Source organism: Lathyrus oleraceus, chromosome 7 (assembly GCF_024323335.1).
Source record: "Lathyrus oleraceus cultivar Zhongwan6 chromosome 7, CAAS_Psat_ZW6_1.0, whole genome shotgun sequence".
Taxonomy (NCBI): domain Eukaryota; kingdom Viridiplantae; phylum Streptophyta; class Magnoliopsida; order Fabales; family Fabaceae; genus Lathyrus; species Lathyrus oleraceus.
The window spans coordinates 309,142,824-309,158,131 of NC_066585.1; the positions used below are offsets into that span (position 1 = coordinate 309,142,824).

The window sequence follows — 15,308 nt, forward strand, 5'->3', positions numbered from 1 at the left end:
CAGGTCCACAACTCATACCTTGATGAATTGATGATTGAGGATACTCAAATAAGTTCAAATATGCATGAAATGAAGAGTTAAAGAACTTCCCTTGGTTGTATTTGACCATGGGCTGAGGTTGCTTCATGAGCAAGGCATTGTGGTGCGCAGATGGATTAGGGTTTCCTTGAAGAACAAGACCTCAAACCCTTTGACTTGCTTTGATCAAAATGATGAATTGAGATGCTAGGGAGGCATATTTGATGGATGAGAGATTTGGGAACCATTACCATGCTTGCTTTCATCTCTTCTTGACCATGTCCTTGTACCAAGGATCTCCTAGAGGCTTTTGACCTTGTGATTGCTCAAGCTATAAAACAAAAGATGTTAGTGACATATTTTTGTGCTTTTGGTTAGTAAAAAAAATGAGAAAAGCAATGATATACAAATCAAGCATGTTTGGTGATCTCAAACCACTCACAAGGAGTCTCACCCAAAGGTAAAGGGAACCAAGATGCTTATGATCCTTGAGGCAATGCAAATGTAATGTTATGATGCCATGAGGGATCTTAGGGACAAAATTGGGGTCTTACACTCCCCATTGGCAATGGTTTTGGTCCATGTTTTTAATGAGTTGATAGGCTTCGGTGTATGGCTTATCCATAAGTGCACAGCCCGCGGCAGCGTCTATTGTAAGTCTTGTGTTATACAAAAGCCCATTATAAAATGTGTGAATGATCACCCAGTCTTCTAGACCGTGATGTGGACATATCCTCATCATGTCCTTGTATCTCTCCCACGCTTCATAGAGAGATTCCGCATCTTTCTGCCTGAATTCGTTGATTTTAGCTCTCAGCATAGCAGTTTTGCTCGGCGGAAAGTATCGGGATAAGAAGACGTTCTTCAGTTCCTCCCATGTTGTAACGGAGTTGGAGGGCAAGGATTACAACCAAGCCCAAGCTCTGTCTCTTAGTGAGAAAGGAAAAAGGCGCAGTCTTATCGCATCTTGAGATACACCATTCGCTTTTACAGTATCGGCATACTGCACAAACTTGGTCAGGCGTTCATTAGGATCTTCTGTTGGATTTCCAGCAAATTGATGTTGTTGGACGGCTGATAGGAGTGAGAGTTTCAGCTCGAAATCGTTTCGATTAATAGCGGGGGCAGCAATGTTGTTGTGAGGTTCTCGTTGAGACGGGGTAGTATAGAATTTAAGAAGACGATTTTTGGGTCCTTCTTCAGCCATGTTTGCTTTTTCTTCTAATTTAGGAGGAAAGGAGATATCGGGAATACCGTACTTTTGTTGATATTCGTGTATTCGGCATCTCACGTATAGGAAACGCTCTAATTTAGGGATTGGTGGTGCTAAGTTATCGCCTTGTGAGCGAGTACTTGGCATACAATCAGGGAAAGAAAAGAAGAGAAGATTAGTTTTTGTTTTTACCTTAGTCTATACCGTGCAACGAAAGAATCACACTATTCGACTAAAACAGGTCCCCGACAACGGCGCCAAAAACTTGATGCTTGGTCTGGCTATATATAAAATGTAGTCTGTGGGTACTTGACTGCAAGTGCGCAATCCAGTCGCTTTAGTTTTAAAAGATATCGATCCCACAGGGACCTATGGTCAAACTAGTGTTACTAACGTCACTATGTTTAGCTAAGGGAATGATTAGTAGAAGTTCGGGGGTTATATAGTAAATCTAAGGGGAATGTTTGGTTTTAAGAAATAATTGATGGAAGGAATCAGTATGCAGCGCATTAATTTTCAGGGATTCGATAAGTCACCGGCGAATAGTTTAAATGCCAAATATCTCTCAATAGAAAATGTTTCTTTAAAAGTCTTTATCTCACACTCTCGTGGTTGTTGATTCGGTCTATAACTTTAAGTCAGAATGTACGCTCTCGCTGTCCCATTTGAAGTCAAAATTACTTTTTGAAAATAAATAAGTTCTAATTGCTTTTAAAGTGCTCTCGCTGTTTTTAAACTCAATGCCTAATTTTTACTATCCAGCTCGAGTCTCACGCTCTCGCGATTGTTGGTTCTCACCTTAGTTAATTTCCCACTCTCGTGGCAAAATCGTATTAAATAGCTTTTCACGCTTTTGTGATAAAGTTAATTAAATTTAGATTAAAAACTTCAGCCTAAAAGGTTATTTGAGAAAAAGGGTTTTCACCGGTTATTATTAAATCCCATCAAATTAAGTTGCTACATACCGATACCTGTAGTTTAGCCGGACATATTAAATAAGGCAAACACAAGGCATAAACAGATCAATATTGCGGTAAACATTCTTATAATAATAAATGGGCAATAACAATAATAATTCAATAAAAACCTGGAGATCGAAGTAACAGAGTATAGCGATTCTTGGAGTACTTGAGCAGTCCTCCACAAGTCGGCAGGCTTTGCTTCTTCAATACAAGTTACTATTAAAATTAAATAAAGTGTAGTAGTTCCCCAGTGTAGGAAACTACTACTATGGCTAACTGGAAAAAGGGAAACTCTAAAAAGAATGGCGAATACAATAAGGCAACGGAAATAAGGTTGCTGGAAAGAAAAAAATGCTAAAAGCTAGAAAGCTGAAAATTAAATTGCATAGCGTAAATTTCAAAGTAGGCCTCCTCAATTTTTCCCATTTGGGTCCTTTATATAGTGTCCATTAGGTCTTGGTAGTTGAGAAAATCAAGGGAGACTTGGTCTTGAGTGAGGAATCAGTGGGAATAAGTTTGTTGGAGGAGATTTAGGCACGTTTGGATGCTGTGGCTGACTGTTTCAAAGCGCACTTTGTGGCCGCGTGACGCTCGTCATGGGCCTGTGACGGTCGTCACAGTCTGGGTCGTGATGAGCGTCATGAATCTGTGACGGTCGTCACATCAGCAAAATCTACAAACTCTGCTTTTCTGGTTTTTCTGTGCTTTTTCCTGTGTTTCTTCTTCTTTTTTTCCTTTTCTTCATTTTGCTCTTTAGTGCATGGAGATTCAAATACCTGCAAAAACAACACGAATACTTGCGCAATAATCGGGATTTTGCTCTTATTGCATCAACAGGGTTATCACATTAACCTTGTCTTATCAAAAGGCGTTAATAGAGTTATCACACTAATCTTGCCTTATCAAAAGGCATCAACATATGTATCAAATCAAAATACATGAATGCACACAGATCACTCAATAGAGTATACAAATCATATCCTAACAATCGCCTTAGAAGACTTTTCACAAACCTTCTTCTACCTCAAACATTATCAAACTGAAAATATAAAGAAAGAAGGAAGGAGGGTAATGAACATTCACCATTCATCTGCCGGGGGGGGGGGGGGTGGTAAAGTGACAACTTTTCATGACGCCCTTCGTTACCTCGCCTCTTTAACCAAGGTTAAATCAACTTCTCGTCCGAGGATACATGTGTTTTTTTACTAGTGACACCCTCATCTCTTACTCAATTCACCCATCACTCCCTAATTTTAATTAAAATTATATTTTCTCCCAACTAAGAAATATCTCTAATTTTCCTAATATTTCTAATATCTAATTAAATTAAATAATTAAACTAAAACTCTTCAAAACTCTATTAAAAATAAAATATTAAAATGGGGGTGTTACACCCAAGGTAAACCATCATTTTTCTATTTTTGTAGTTGGTGGGAGCATGTATCATCTTCACATATAAGACACGTTTTATGTCCCTTAACGTTGTACCCAGACAAATTACCATATGCAGGAAAGTCATTAATTGTATAAAACAACATGGAACTCATTTTAAAGTTATCACTAGTATACGCATTATCAACATCAACATCTTCCTCCCACAAAACTCTTAAATAAACATTTATGTCGTTCCCTGGATGTTTTTGGACCCAAAATCAACATTTATAACATCATATGTTTGCGCTTCATGCACAACCATGGAGATAGGTTGTAAATTATGAGAAGAACATGCCATGAAGTGTGGTTAGTACTCATATTACAAAATAAGTTTATTCCGTCAGTGGAAAGTTCAAGTCTAAAGTTCCTTGGCTCAAGGGAAAAATCTGGAAACAACGAATCAATCTTCTTCAATTGCAAAGAATCAGCTATGTGGAAATTTTTTCCATCACATACTCTTTCATCTGCATTCCATCTAGTATTATTCACATCATTTATATTAACAAACAATCTCTTAAAACTTTGAATTACCGGTAGATACCACATCACCTTAGCAGGAACACCCTTTCTAGTTACACCATATTCATCTTCAACACCTTAAGCACTCCTTCAACTTTTCATACTATTTCCTATATAATATACAATCATTACGACATGCATGTATTTTGACATAGTCCAAACTCATTGTACAATATATCTTATTGGCTTGATAACTACGGTTAGACGTGTTACATTCTGAAAGTATTTCTTGCAACAACTTAAGCAATTATGTGAAACTTCTATCCGTTCATCCACATTTTACCTTAAGATTAAATAGTATTAACATAATTAAAAATCTTGTATAATATTTGCATCTTGGAAATAACGACTCTTCCATGTCACTTTGCAAAGTATCTTTCACATAAGCTTTCTTAAAAGCATCTACTCCAATATCGCATATTATATCTTCTAGAGTATCATTCATATATCCATCAACTTCAAATCTATATGACGCGAGTCTTTTTTTTTTCATTTCACCATGTCATACCCATTTAGTGTAATATTAAATAATTCCATCACAACCTAATTGATTGAACATATCATCTTTTCGATGTTGTTGCGTATTTCGGCATTTTTTTACAAGGACAAAAAATACCATTATTGTCAGGAATGTATTTTTTCCGCGAATTCAAGAAATTGAATAACTCAATTCTCATACTCTTTACTTAATCTATTGACTTTCATTCAACTATGATCCATAATCACACACAACTTCTGGAAATAAAATAAAAATTATACACAAACAATAACAATAAAAATTCCATCTAAACAAAACAATATTAACACAAAACAACAACAACTACAAATACCTGACAAACAACACAAAATTATACCCTAAGTCTCAAAAACCATAAGAACACCAACAACAATAAGAACGACGACAACAAGAACAACAACATTATTGGTACAATCATGAAGAAAGTTTCACATACTGGAAATATGATGAGAAAGTCAAAGTGAAATGTTGGTTTGAGGTTCGAGTTTGCTTATTCGAGTTTCCTTCCTCCTTGGAGAAGATAAAGAATGGTGTTTAAGTTCGTCATGTGGAGAATATGAAGAATGGTGTTTCTTTCGTTCGCTAGGGCGCACAAGTTTTATGAGAAATAATGAAAAGTGACTGAGACTTAACATTCAGATGTCGAAATAAAATATTGTTTAAATTTATATCTCGGTTGATAGAAAAAATCGACGGAAAACAACTGAGGTAAATATTGTGTTCTATTTAATTAAATAAAATATTAATCAACACATGAGCTAAAATAAGGGAAAGGGTGAATTATAAAATAAGGGTGTCATTTGGTTCTAAATAAAGCATGAAATTGTAGGAGATAGGAATTGAAGCTCAAAATCTGAGCTACATTTTTGTCAGCTTTCTAAAAACTGAGAAATGAGATTTAATTTTTAATACACATAATAAGATGGTGTTTTCCAAGTTATTTGAACTCAGTTTTTAATTGGTTGAAGTGAAATATTTGTCATGAAATGTATTATTTATAGTAGTGTCAAGACTTTATATTAATCAAATGTGAGTTGTGTTTCCACATTTCTAGTAATGTACTCAATTTCATAACATCATATATGAAAACATCATATCATTATGAATCATTTCTTCAAAGAATTATAAAAAATTTATATCATTTTTATTTTCCTAATAAAGTATTTAATAATCATTTCAATTTGGAATATTACTTCCATAAACATTTGCCAACTTACTATGATAAAAATTATACTTTTAATTTGGAATATTACTTCCATAAACATTTGCCAACTTACTACGATAAAAATTATACTTTTAATTTGGAATATTACTTCCATAAACATTTGCCAACTTACTATGATAAAAGTTAACTTACATTACTTTTAATATCAAGTTTGGTAAGAAATAGAGTGAGTGAGATAGTTTAACTAATATGTGCTAGTTGAATTAAATGATGGTTCAATCCCTAGCTGCCAACATTTTCTTTTGGAGCAACAAATAATTTTATTTCCCAAACAGATCAAGTACAAAGGCGATCATAGATCCAGGCTAACCAAAACAAGAAATAAACTCACCACCAACATGACTAACACAAAAGTATAAAATCAACAACAGATCTTAATATAGTACAATATAACAATAATCGCTTAACTAGTTCAAGGCTCCACTTCACAATAGCAATAATGTCTTAACTTCGTAAACCTATCGCCGCTCAGTTATAGAAATCTTCAACAACTGTGCTTTACAGCTTCTACCTCTAGTATGTTGACATAATCAATGCAATTCAGAATCCCATTCACCAGGTAATTATAATTCATCCAGGAAATAATTTTAATCCAAATTATTCTAGTCTTAGCACACTCAAAGAAGAGATGTTTGCAGCTTTCTGATAAGCCATAGTAGACATAGTTGCAGTCGGTGACAATCCCAAATCTAAGTAACCTGTCTTTATTAGGCAATGCCAGCCATAAAATAAATTATGATCTTAGTCTAGCAATATTACTCAAGAAAAGCTTCCTCCAGTACACCTTAGGCTTGATACCCCTATAAAAAAAATTATACACATGCTTTGTCTCATACCTTCCAAAAGACTGGAATAGCCTAAAAAATGCAAATTGAACTAGGATATCTCTATGTTTAAATATAACTTTTAGAATCCAAGAGCAATGCATAACAAGTTTGTATGTAGAAACATACATCCCTTTTAAATAATACATATGGATCCACCTGATCCATAATTTGTCTTCTTTAGCACACACATTCCAGAGTAATATCCCAATAGTAGCTTTATTTCATGTTATTAGCGAAATCAAGTTCAGTCCTTTGCAGAAATAGACTCACAAACATGTTCCCAATAAATTGGTGTTTTTTTGGTTGTTGTAGCCTTCCCCGTCCATACAAAAATTCTATAGAGGCCTTTTATTTGTGTAATAACCTTCGTGGGAAAGGGGAAAGCTAGTGACACCATTTATTTATATTTATGTACTAATTTAAACAAATTACTGATATTTATAAGTTAACAACTTTAAAAAACAAATATGAGCAAGACATTATATTTTTCTATTAGCAAACATATATAATATGAGATAAATAATTTTAAAAGTAATAAATTTTTGAACAAACAACAATACAATTGAAATATTTTTTTAGATATTTTTAATATTTTATTTATATGATTTTTGTGTTACCGATAAAATAATATACACCATAAATCCAATTTCACCATGATTATGCGTAAACGAGCACACATTTCCCTTCTTCATCAAATTTGCAAACACATACTAATCACACAAAAAAACATAATTCGAAATTCTATAAATTCTATAAATTCTAAAATTATATGAATTAATTAGGTATATTTCATCATCATAGAGAGTTGTTATCATCTTATTTAAAGTCATTGTATTAAATATTAATCAAATAAAGTATAAATAAACAAACGTAACTATTGTTAGATCTAGTGTTGGAGTCTACGGCAAAACATGAATAAGAAGAAGATCAAAATCATATGATGAATTGCACAAAATAAAATTTAAAGAGTTTGTTGACACTAACATTTAAGTTCGTTTCACCCCACCAATTCAAAAAAATTGGATGCAAATGCGTAAACCGACAAATCTTTTTCAAGATACTTTGAAAGCCTTAACAGGAATTGCACATTCACATCAAATATATCGATAAATAATATTTTATAGAATAAAGTTCTTTTGTTTATTATCGTATACTAGAAAAATAAATAAATGAATTAGATATTTTTGACTCACAAACATATGAATTTTTTGTTTTTTCTTTATGCTTCAAAAGTGTCTTATTTATAGAGAAACTCATTACCATTGGTGAATGAGTGCAACTCTTTTAAATACGGATTATATAAAGCATTATACACTTACAATATTCAAGAGATATAAGATAGAATGAAATGGTTCAATGATACTCACCGGGTTGTGAGTTTGAATCCTTTGAATGTACCATTTAATTATTTGTGTGTTTTAATCAATAACCAAAACTATCAAAATATAGAAAATATTAAAAACATGACTTTAAACAAACAATTCAACAATTAATTTATTTAGCTCCTCAATATCAAATATGTACATTAATTATATTTTCACCGCTTATAAAATATCATTTTTTAAAGGGTAAAATAGATTTTATCTCCGGTAATGTGAGCGATCTTAGGTTTACCTTCCTATAAAATATTTTTTTTTTTATTCCCCTTGTAACGTAAAGATTCTATATTTTTGCCTCATTAGGTGACGACTAGTCAACGAATCTTGACTTTTGCTGATGTGGTCTGTTTAAGTGGCTTTCTAATTATTTATTTAATTTTTAAAATCCTTAGGATTTTTTTACATTTTTTTTAAATAATTTAAATTTTATTTTTATTTTTTTATATTTGAATTAGGTGGGAAGGAGGTAAATCAAAACTCTCTCACATTGCATTTGGTAAACCAATATAAATCAATAATACTTAGATTTTTTTAAAGTTTTATGCAGGCTTAAAAGACCTTTGATGGTGTTGCCAATTTTATATTCATATTTTACCAAATCTTATATTCATGTGTATCTAATTTACGGCCCACACTGTATAATATTTTCATGGCCCAAAATTTTATTATACTAAACATTGGTTTGTCTACATCTTCAAGTTTTCTACGTAAAAATCAAAGCCACGTGGTATTGCAACTTTCATGCTTTTTGGTGCAACATGGTTATTGGTTTTGAATACGGTTCTCATTTTTTACTAGTCCTTTTCTTTTGACATGTAGATTCATAGCATAGATGTTATGTTGGTCTTCGTTTGATACCAATGAAATCCATTATTTTCATTGCAACATGGTCAATATATTCATTGAAACATTGTATCACAATTATTACAGTGTTCTTTGCAATTTTTATTCTATATTTCAATCAATTTTCCTCTCAAACATCTTAATGCCTACTTCAAGGTTGGTACTTACTATTTCTATATCCTAAATTTTTCTAATTCAAATATTATCAATTCATCATAATTCTTTTAAATATATCAGTATTGTATTAATCCTTTTGTTCATACATAAATCAAGATAATCAAAGACAACACCATAATTATTCATCAATTTTGTTGGAGAATAGATGTAGCTGATTCTTTCATAACTGGATCTTGTAATTTGGTATGTTAAAATTAGTAACAACTATCATATAATATTTATAATAATATATAACCAATATATATTTTGGACTATTTTTTTGGTATGTTTCTAAATAAGTATTAGATTATTGTTTTATGGATAAGGAGATCTCCCCTATAGATCTCATTAATGAGGATGGTGAAGACATTTAACACAGTTGCAAAGTCATCTGTACATCAAATGATGAATAGAACATTTATTTCTATCTTGGAATTGATTGGAACGAATTCAAGAGAGAATACAACTTGAAAGTTGGTGACTACATTAGCTTTGTAGTTGATGAAGCTGAGTGTTTATTTATTAATGTAAAATTCTATGAAAATTGTTGTATTTTATTTATGTTTTTCTTTTTTATTATTATCTACAACTAAACATTATTTAATTGTTTTTCAAAAAAGATGAAATGTTATTGATAAATTGGTTTATATTGGTTTAATCCCTTGCAATGTGAGAAAATTTTGATTTAACTCCCCTCCCCTATTATTAAAATATAAAAAAATTAAAAAGAATTGAAAAAATTCACGTATATTTAAAAAAAATAATTAAAAAAAACATTTAGAGAGGCTACTTCAGCAAAAATGAAGTATATTTAACCTTTTTTAAATGTATAATAATTACATGCAAAAGTAAATGTATAATAATTCTTTCCCAAATAAATAAAACAATAAAATTGGAAAGCTAAGGTATAGTAATGAACATATTGGGTTGATTCACACACTAAAGTCATTAGAGGATATTAATAATTTAATTGAAGTGTCTTTGTCAAGAACGTGGTTTTGTGCTAATAAGACTACTAACATTAAGTTGTATTAAAATAAATAGATGAATTAATTTAGAACAAAAAGAATATTTATTAGCATTATCCATAACTTTAAAAAATGTGGATTAACTGTTACTAACTTGTTGTAGTTGAGCAACAGGAACTTTAGTTTTCTGGTTGACATTACATCGACAGGAACATTAACATTCACTTGCTGGAAAAAGTAACCATGTGTGCTATTAATGACTGACTTGGAATTTAGTGATTTGGAATATTGTTTATTACTCCCTCCATCTAGACATATGGTCCCCAACATGTACTCAAATATCTGATTTTTTAATACCAAAACCCACACTTTTAAATTTATTTTTCTAAATGTTACACTAAACTTAATTCCTCAAATTTCATATTTTTAAATTTTTTTAATTAAAATATTATGAAGAGGTTAATAGAGATGCATCGTCAATATAAATTTTATACTGTCATCTAATAAAAAAATTATCAATTTGTTAAATCATCTAAGCTATTTTAAATGTTCGGTATGATGTTATAGGATACACGTTGTTTATGGACGATAGTGTCGGTACATCTCCTATTTTCTCTATTATGAATCAGACACTAAATAGGCAGACGTTGTTTATACTTCCGTTTATTCAATTTAATTATTTTTCTTTTAATTTTTTTTATCTTCCAGAATTTCTTATAGATTTTAGTAAAATTTCAACATCAAATATGTTATTTATGCATTTTTCTGTGTCAAATGTACCTGAAAATCTTGTAAGAAATATTGTTTTCTCAATAACTAAATTGAATTAAAAGAGGAATACAAAGTGTAATCCCCCACGACTAGAAAAATTACTTTTTATGAAATAAATTCACCTCACATATTGAAAAATTGAAGTAAAATTCCTGGACACGTTTTTTTTGTGTGTTTAAAAAATATATATATATATGATAAAAATTCAATACATACAAAAAATAAAGATGGATCAAAACTCAAAATAATTATAATTAAATTTATTTTTAATTAATATATAATTATATTTTTGATATATTATTTTAATTATTATAATTGTATTTTTTAAAAAATTGGGCCCATTTTTGTAATTAGAACGGGGTCTCCGATATAATCGGGCCGGCCCTGTTAAAAACTAAGGGATAAACTTATTCAATGTACATGCTTCGAATTCTAGCAATTTCAAATTATGTTTTTATCTCATTAAAAGTGACGTCTTCTTGAATATTTTATTTTAAATATAAAATACGCCAATTTTCATCTCAATTTTATTTTCAACCGAGGTGAATATGTTTCTCTGATATATATAGCTTTAGCCATTATAAGAAAAAGTGTTTTTAGCTAGGGGTTAAACCCCTCACTAATGCAAAAAAAAAAAAAACATCACAAAACAAAAATATGTGAAATTGACTAGCTACACAGAGCATCGCAAATAAATGGCCAAGGGATAAGCCCCTCACAAATTTGACTAGGGGATAAGCCCCTCGGCAAATGTAACTCATAAAATTTAGCATGTTATATTACAGGCGCAGGAGCCAACTAGTGACACAGAGTAACACAAACGTGTCAGATATTTTGCTAAGGGATAAGCCCCTAGCTAATGCATATGTATTTTGCGTTTTGTGAGGGGTAAAACCCCTAGCTCAATATGCTAGATATTTGCGATGGGTAAAGCCCCTAACAAATGCATATTTATTTTGGAATTTGTGAGGGGATTAACCCCTAACTAATGTTTATATATTATATAAAAAGTATTATAATGTATAATAATACAATTATAATAAATAAATGTGTATTCTAAAATTTTGTGACATTTTAAAATTTTGTTAAATAAAATTAGTAAATAAAATAATTTATCATTAAAAATGAAATAAAAATAAATTATATCAATATCCACCAAATTAAAAATAATTCATGACAAAGATGAAATAAAAATAAAATCTAAAAATACATATTAAAAGTTTCATATTTCAACATATTTAATCAACTTCTTCCTCATCCTCCTGATCTCCTCCTCCAAAACCTTGATTCATATGTGAGGTCATAAATTGTTCAAACCCCCATGCGTGCTCATTTGCAACCCACATTGTTTTCTCATACTCCATTGTTTCCCTCCTCAATTCTTCCTGCATCTATGTTTGTCTTATCCTCAGTCTGCGCCATTTTCTCATAATTTCCAGCATATCAGCGGTTAATATAGGTGAATGTGATGTTCCTTCTCCATCAGCTAGTTTCATTTTGAAACTCCTATCACACCGTTTGTTTGTTTTGGTATACCCTCCAACACCACACACTCTCCCATTTTCCTCTTCCCGCGAGCAACATCATACCATGTTCGAAAATTCAGACAAGGATTAGTAGGATATCCCGGTGGCGGTGAAGGTAACTCAGGATACTCTGATATATTAAGGGCAAGTCGTCTATCATACTCCTCCTATAAAAATACATAAATTAGATGTTATCATAATTTAAATATGGTAGGTACATAAAAGAAATAAATAAAATGACTAAATATAAGAAAAACTTACTTAAGTGTTTTTTGAGCGTTCATCGACAAACTCTCCATTTTTCTTGATACGAGTCTCTAGATGGATCTCATTAAGAAGCGGATCTCTACCCAACTTGTCGCGCTAATTAATTGAAAACATAAGTAAAAAATAATTAGTTTTAATCTAAATTATAAATGAAAATTTAAGTAAAACATAAATAAATTTACCATTCTTCGTGCAATTTCAGCAACACTAATACTGCCTGTTGCGTAGTTGCAGCCACCAACTTCAGAAGCTCCATTTTTTTTTCTTCAGATACTTGCTTAAAGGTATCTGAATTCCAATGGTCAATAAGCTGTTTAAGTACATCTTCACCTATCTAACAGGGACGTGTTCCTTTTCTTTCCCAATTAATTCTAACATGCCTAAGCGTGTTGGATAATCGGGCAAACATTTTGAGTCAAAATTTTCTCTTACTTGAACGTTATTTGTAATGTCCCAACAATATTTCTCCTACATTGTTTTATGAATTCAAAAAATATTAAATAAAGTATAATCATGAATATCTCAATAAATATAAAGGAAATTAAAATAATAATTACTTAAATGAGTCGGCCTTATACTTGAAATAACTTAAATCAATCTTCCTTCTCTTTAAAAGTGCTCCATAAGTCGGCCAAACTTGGTTTGTGTACATGGAATCCATTTCAGATTTCATGGCTTCTAGCCACTTCTCAGACTCAGAACTAGTTATGGCCTCTTGGTAGGTCACAAACTCATCTTGATCCATGAGTAATACATCACCTTGATCTGTTATGAGATATCCATATCTCTCAGGTAGATGACGTATCCTGCTTGACCTACGCTGGTCTTGTTCTACTTGAGCAAGTTGCTCTCCCACAACCACTTGTGTTTCCTGCTCTAATTCCTCCATAGGTGTATCGATGCTTTGTGATTCTTGAATTTCTTCAAGCTCTACTTTCCTCCCACTGGTTCCTTTGGAAATAAAATCCTTTTCTAGGAAAACTCCAGTTTGGGCGACAAACACTTTGCCCTCAGAAGGATTATAAAAGTAATACCCTCTTGTTTCTTTAGGATACCCCACAAATAAGCATTTGTCAGATTTGGGCTCAAGCTTAGTTGAAATTTGTCGTTTCACATAAACTTCGCAACCCCAAAGCTTCATGTAAGACATATGTGGTTTCTCACCACTCCATACCTCATATGGTGTCTTCTCAACCTTTTTGGATGGAACACGGTTAAGTGTGTAAGTTGTTGTCAACAGCGCATGTCCCCAAAAGGAGTTTGGAAGATCGGCGTGACTCATCATGGATCGGACCATGTCTAACAGGGTTCGATTTCTTCTCTTAGATACACCATTCCATTGGTGTGTTCCAGGAGGAGTGAGTTGGGATAGGATCCCACACTCTTTCAGATGGTCATCAAACTCTAGACTTAAATACTCACCACCTCAATCTGATCGAAGAGTTTTAATATTCTTACCTAGTTGGTTTTGTACTTCATTCTTGAATTCTTTGAACTTTTCAAAGGACTCTGATTTGTGTTTCATTAAATACACATAACCATATCTACTGAAATCATCAGTAAATGCGATGAAGTATTGAAAACCTCCTCTGGCTGGTATGTTCAGTGGTCCACATACATCAGTATGTATGAGTGTCAAAAGATCATTAACTCTTTCACCTTTTCCTGTGAATGGAGACTTTGTCATATTTTCAATTAAACAAGATCTGCATGTCTCATATGATTCATAATCAAAAGAGTCCAAGAGTCCATCTTTATGGAGTTTGGAAATGCGCTTCTCATTTATGTGGCCTAATCGACAATGCCAAAGGTAAGTTGGATTTAACTCATTAGGTTTCATCCTTTTAGTATTAATGTTATAAATAGGAATTTTTGGATCAAGGACATATAGTCCATTGTTCATTTGTGCAGTAGCATAGAATATATCATTCAAATAAATTGAGCAATAATTGTTCTTTATTATGAATGAAAAACCGAACTTGTCCAAACAAGAAACAGAAATAATATTCCTGCTAATTGCAGGTACATAATAACAGTTCTCTAACTGAATTATTAAACCAATAGGTAAAGTCAATTCATAAGTTCCTACGGCTAAGGCAGCAACCTTTGCTCCATTACCAACTCGTAGGTCGACTTCACCTTTTGCCAAATCTCTACTTCCTTTTAGTCCATGCACATTTGTACAAATGTGAGAACCGCATCCAATATCTAATACCCATGATGCAGAAGTAGATAAAATTATTTCAATAACAAAAATACCTGAAGTTGGAGTCTCTACTCCATTCTTCCTATCTTCCAGGTACTTTGGGCAGTTCCTCTTCCAGTGTGTGGTCTTACCGCAATGGAAGCAGGTGCCTTCTTTTTCTATGCTTCCACTAGGCTTCAAAGCAGCAATAGTGGGTTTGGGTTTGGCAACTTCCTTACCTTTCCCTTTATCATGTTTGAGGACAATCCTCAGGTTTCGGTACCAATCAAGAAAATTTATCCCAGACAATTTTTCCTTGTCAAGGATTGATCGCAAGATGTTGTTAAAGGTGTTTGTTGTCATGGTAATCTACACAAGGATTAATGAAAATATAAGTATCATTGACATATTTAATTAGGCCTTTAATTAAATATGTTCCCACTATTTTACTCAAAACAAATGACCCTCATCATTTGATTCGGAAAATCCCGTTGGAAG

At 32.2% G+C, this 15,308-nt stretch overlaps 1 non-coding gene across 1 annotated transcript; it reads left to right on the forward strand.

Moving 5' to 3' along the window:
• Positions 1 to 731: 731 nt before the first annotated feature.
• On the forward strand, positions 732 to 838 carry LOC127109847 (small nucleolar RNA R71). The gene has a single exon (XR_007797096.1). It is a non-coding gene; the product is annotated as a small nucleolar RNA R71 (small nucleolar RNA).
• Positions 839 to 15,308: the final 14,470 nt, after the last annotated feature.